Here is a 6173-nt window from a genome sequence, read left to right on the forward strand (position 1 = left end):
GAACACACAAAGGCACTCATGTCCAGGGGAGCCTGCTGGCCTGGCAGATGTCACGGAGCACACCATGACATCACCAGGAACTGGGCGGCTCGGGTCTCAGGGAGTCACCAGGGCAATGACAGTCCCGTCTGGTCCCAACACCAGGACGTCACGCTCCACTCCACAAGCCCCCTCTGGGGGAACAGACGGGCGCACCCCAGTGAGGGCCACCTGGAGGGTGAAGGAGTCTGGAAAGGGGGGTCAGTGCATCACAGTTTGGACAAGATTGAGCTGGAGGACACGTGATGCTGTCGTTGCTGAGACTCGGGTGAGGTGCCCTGGGCTTGCTGGTCCTCCCTACATGACTGTGTGGACCGGACACAGGCCAACAGAGTGAGGCCAGGTGGTGTGAGGACTCTGCGGCACTCCCGGGTCCCGGCGGAGCATGCAGCATGCCGGACGGCTCCTTTGGGGAAGCCGCGGGGCTTCTGGAGAGGCAGAGGGAGCAGGGCTGCAGTCTCCACAGGGAGCACGGGACAAGGCAGGGTCAACGGGCCTGGGAAAGTTTGGAAGGGGCGCCCATGCGAAACTCGCATTTGCTGGGGCTGTGACAGCATAAGGCCCAGGGCCCCTGAGTCTCCAGATGCCTGAGGTCTCTCTGCAGCGACTCAGCCTCGACCTGGCAGTGGCCAGGAGCCGCTCTGTAGACACGTTTGCCGCCATCGACAGAAATCAGAAGTCCGGGGTAAAACTAGAGACACTCTTGTCACTGGGCCGGGCAATGGTGCTACTTGCTCTTTATTCAAAGGAACTGAAACTTTATGTCCGCACAAAACCAGCACATGGATGTGTGTAGCAGATTCATTCATCACTGTCTGGACTCAGAAGCCACCAGGAAGTCCTCGGTGGGCGGACAGGTAGATGAATGGTGGCTCCACCAGAGATGGAATATTATTCATCACTGAAAAGGAAGGAGCTCTGAAGCCACAGGAAGACGTGGGGGAGGCGTAACTTCCCCCGGAAGAAGCCGATCTGAAGACCACACGGCCCGAGTGACAGCAAACGTGAGACGTTCTGGAGAAGACAGACCCACAGAGGCAGTAAAGGTCAGAGGCCGTCAGGCACTGGGGAGAGGCGAGGACGACGGGGAGGGGAGCGCAGGGGCTTTGGGGGACAGTGAGGCGACTCCGCGTGACACTGTTAGGTAGCAGCATCGCACACCCGTCGGGATGCATTTGTGCAAACGCCAGAAAGTACAACAGCAGGGGCGCCCCCTCGCGGGGGCTGTGAGCTCTGGGTAGTCCTGGTGTCGGCCCCCAGTTTGTGGGAGGTACGGTTGAGAGGAAGGCTGTGCACCTGTCAGGGGCCGGGGGCGAGTGGGAAATCTCAGCACTTCGTCTCGGTATTGGCGTGAACCCGAAATCACTCTAAAAAGAGACAGTCTTCGAAAAAGAAACCCAGGGATGCAGCACCTGTTGCAACGAGGCAGGACCGTGACAACGGGAGGCGGAGTGAAGGCAGCCCGAGACGGAGGCCACCGACTGCCCGAGTCCACGTCTACGAATGTCAGAACAGACAAACCTGCTGAGACAGAAGGTAGATTCGTGGTGGCCAGGGGCTGGGAGTGACACGGCGGGACGGGTGGGTGACAGTGCAGGGACATAGGGTCTGGGCCATGTTCTAAAAATGATCGTGGTCGATGGCTGCCCAACCGTGTAGATACCGAACCTCCCTGGATGGTACACTTTAGGCAGATGAATGTTGTGGTAGGTGTGTTAAATCCCGATAAAGCTGTTATTTAATAAAAAGCATGGTTCATACAGCTATTTGCTGTGTGACCTGAGGAAGGTGGCTTGGCATCTCAGGGCCTTGGTTCTGTCTGCTCTACTGGAAGTGTCGGGTGGAAGTAAAGCAGTGCGTTCACACCTGCCGTGTGCCTGGTGTGTTACAGGCTTCAGATACCTTGCACAACGTCGAGTCCCACGCTTCAGTGTTTTATGATTTGCACATGATGCTTTGTTAGTTCCTGTGTCCTGGGTCAGGAGGAAGGACTTCATCCAGGCAGCACAGTGCTGTGTACTCAGTACCTCCAGTGGGGCCTGGATCACAGCAAGCTCTCCACAGATGCCTCCAGACTGATGCCAGCTTGTCCTGCAGTAGACGGTGGGGCTTGCTGACCCAGCAGATCCCTGGCCCCAGAAAACCTTCTCCAGAAGCAGGGTCCCTGGGGGTCTTGGCTCCAGAAGCTTCACCGCTGCTCTGAGGGACTGCCGGCAGTTTCCTCCTTACCCCTCCCCTCCCCGCTGCCTAAATTCTCTGGGATAAACCTTTCCGTAGGAGTGACACAACTCTCATCCCAAACATGAGTTGATGGCCAGGATTTGCTAATTACTGCAGAAGTCAAGCGTCACCAAGGAAGCCTGCCAAAGTTCCTTCTCTCTGAGAGCTCCTACGTGGTCTGTCAGCCTGACCCAGGGAAGCCCAGTGGAGAAAAGCAGGAGCCCTTCCCAGACCACCTGAATACATTCGTGAGCGTTCTGAGCGCCTTTCTGTCCCCCAAAGTCGGTGCTCTGATAGCAGACACCATGCGTGCCTGCCGTGTCTCCTACCACTCGTGGGGCCACCTGTGCTCTGGGGACCCTGCCTCTTGGCCTCAAGGCCCCCTGCCCTGCGGGACTTGCTCACTGGCCCCCTGGCAGGCTCAAAATGCCAGCACGCTAGCGCCTTGGCCAGGGCTCTCTCTCGAGGGGGGTTAACCCGGGACCTTCTGGCTCCTCAATGACACCACTGGATGTAAAGGGCATGCAACCACCCCTCGGTCCTGTAGAGACCTCACTGTGGCTCCCATTAGGACCTTTAGCTCCTGCCCTTCTGCTTCCTTTCTTCCCAGAGCTGCCTGGCTTCACTCCCTGTGGAACAACTTGCACACAGATCCTCGTCCTGGTATCTCTCTGTCTTGGAGAGACCCAAACCAAGATGGCAGAAGGAGGGTGACCAGCTATCTTTGTTAGTCAGGGCTGACGGGTTTCCATGAACACTGGACGTTCAGTACCAAACTTGGGAAAGTCCTGGACAAATCAGGGGCAGTGGTCATCCTAACTAGAAGTGACTCTGGAAAGGAGACCCTCAGGAGAGGATTTGGGATGACAGCAAGGATCACATTTGGCTGTAACCTCACAAAGCCCAGTCCCTGAGGTGTGGCTGGGGCTGGTGAGTGAAGGTGGAAGGGGACCATGGCAACGGTGTTAGCAAACGAGAAACATGGCCAGTGCCCAGGACCAGGAATGCAGAGTTGGCCGCCTTTGGTCACCTGTTGTGAAAACTTGCAAGGGAATGACAGGCTCAAGTCAGCTGACTCTCCAGGCCATAGTCAGTCACCGCAAGCCCAGTGGTAAAGTCAGGACCCTGAGGGCTCAGGTGGGATGTGAACCTGGGAGGGGTATTTGGGTGAAAGTCCATGGGAATTCTCTGAACCTTCTGGCCACCAGAAGGGGCCTTTGCTAAAGAAGACAACTACCTAGTGCTTAGCAGCTCACCAAAGACCTCAGCTGAAGCAGATGTCCCAGGACGTGACTCCTGTCCTCACTCCCACTTCCTCCTGATGCATCTGGACCAAACACCACAGCCAGATCTCAGCACAGGCCAGATAGCCATGTGGTGTGCCTGCTGTAGAAGGAAGGAGGTGATTCCCCAAAAAGGCTGCAGAGCCTGAGGAGTGTATCAGAGAGTGTGAAGGAGCAGGTCTTGAAGGGGTTGGCCAGGGGAGGGCAGGAGAGTTGGAGGATATAGTCACAGGCTGCTGAGACTCATCCAAAAAGGATGTCCAAGTCCAGGCCTGAGATGCTACCCAGATGGCTCTTTGATGCTGGCAGAAGACGACAGCGTCTGGTAGATGAGGTGCAGATGCAGGACTGTCCAGGTGGTTACCGGAGAGAGGTGATGAGACTCAGAGAAACGGACACACGAGAACAAGCTTAGTGTACAAGATCCAAGAAACCACCCAACAGACCATATTCCACAGGGGAACCAGAGGCCATGTGCTTTACTGAAATAATCAAGAACACAGGGCAGTAGGGGTACCCACATTGTGGGGGAGCCTCGAGGAGGGGGATCTTCTTGAAGGCAGGGCACCTGGTAGGCTAGACTCTACAGACCTGGGTCTCATGGTGTTGGTGGGGATGCTGGGATTCCAGAAGAGCCGGGGCAGTAACACCTTCAGAAGTGTGGTGGGCAAACTTACCACGGTTTACAGTGAGGCTGGGTGACAGCCAGATGGCCTTGACTTCTGGGGTCTGCAGTGATGGGAGGCATACCATGGAGTTCCTGCAGAGGTGGCCAGTGTGGACAGTGCTGGGCCTTTATCAACAAGCGGTTGAGGACAAGTGAGCCCAAGGCTGATGCGACTCCAAACAAAACAGGGCTGTCCAGTCTCGACACAGAGCAGAGTGAGTCCTCAGCCCCAGAGCTGTTCAGTTTTAGTGAGGATGGGAAGGGGTCCTGTGAGAAGGCTCTCTGAGGACATATACCAAATATTCCTGATCCTTTTCCAAAGGAAACTGTGGATGTGTAGCCACAGACTGTATCTATTAAGGTAGGAAAATGCCGTGGCTATTCAAGGAGTGGCTTAGGTACAAGAAAACCACAAATAACATCACAGCATTTGGAGGCTGGATGACAGAACTGGGTCCCAAGCTGAGATCACAGCTGGTCCCACCGGTCCACAGAGTGTCCCTGGTCGTTTCCCAGTTCCCATGCTCATGCTTAGTGGCAAGAAAAGTCCAGTTCTGTGTAGTGACTCTGTTGGTAATTATGCTGGTGACTAGGAAGGAACGAAGTCCCCTTCCAGCCACGAAAGAACCTGGAAGCAACACTGTGCCCCAGGGGCAACAGGAGAGGGACCCCCTACCCAGAAGAGTTCATGCATGCAGGGACTCTGACCCCCCCACCCCACCTCAGCTCAGCTCATGCACCTGTCCGCCCCCCTGCAGAGACAGATGAGCAACTGCAGGTCACGGGGTCTAAGGAAGCCTGAACAGATGATGATTCCGAGTGCAGTTCCTGAAAGTGGCATCTTTATTAAAAAAACAAACTCTGGCATTGGTATGCAAGATAGAAATGGACAGCTGTGTTTCGGCTCTGCTTGCAGGAGCCAGAAATCAGCATCAAGGGAGATTTTCCAAGCCTTCTGCAGCACACCTGGTCAGAAGCAAGTATAGGAGACGTGGCTGGAGGTACAGATATAAGACGAGGTCGGTCCTGATCGAGTCTGGTGCCTTTCTAAGAAGAGGAGAAAGGGACGGAGACAGGCGCAGAGGGAAGACCACGTGAGGACACGGGGAGGGGACGGTATCTACACACCCAGGAGAGAAGCCCAGGACAGACACCAGCCCTGCCCACACCTGGACCTCAGACTCCCTGCCTCTGGGACGTGGGACAGTAAATGTGCTGAAGGCTCCCAGGCTGTGATATTTGTTACGCAGCCTGAGCTGACTAGCACACCTCAGTGTGGTGCAAATACTGGGTGACAGAGCGGCCAGTGGGGAAAACGCACTAATATCAGGGCTGGGCTCCAGGCTCCCAAGGGAAACAGGTGTCAGGTGCAGTCTCTGTTCCGGAGGCCCCACAAGAGTGGCTGTTAGAACCCACTTCCTGCAAAGCTATCTGTGTGACTGTTGGCAGCTAACCATTCCTTTATTTCTCTTGTGAATTCTTTTTTTAAAATATTTAATTAATTTATTTATTTGACAGAGAGAGATCATAAGCAGGCAGAGAGAGAGAGAGAGAGAGAGAGAGAGAAGCAGGCTCCCTGCTGAGCAGAGAGCCCGATGTGGGACTCGATCCCAGGACCCTGAGATCATGACTTGAGCCGAAGGCAGCGGCTTAACCCACTGAGCCACCCAGGGGCCCTCTCGTGAATTCTTGATGGTGTTTCTATGAAAGAGAATGTCTGCTCTGTGTGATTCCTGCTCCTTCCCACAATGTACCCCTGAAGCAAAAGGAGGGAGACTTTTCTAAAATCTGGGCACTATGTCAGAGGGAGACTGTGATGCTCTGTCCCTCTCTGTTCTTCTCCAAAAGAAAACACAGTTTCCTCCCCATTGTCCTGGGTCCATCATCGGGGTCTTCGGTGAGGTAAGCATGAGAGCTTCATGGTGTGCTAGAAAGGAAAATGACAAGCATCACACACACAAAAT

The sequence above is a fragment of the Mustela lutreola genome, chromosome 8, assembly GCF_030435805.1.
Source record: "Mustela lutreola isolate mMusLut2 chromosome 8, mMusLut2.pri, whole genome shotgun sequence".
NCBI lineage: Eukaryota > Metazoa > Chordata > Mammalia > Carnivora > Mustelidae > Mustela > Mustela lutreola.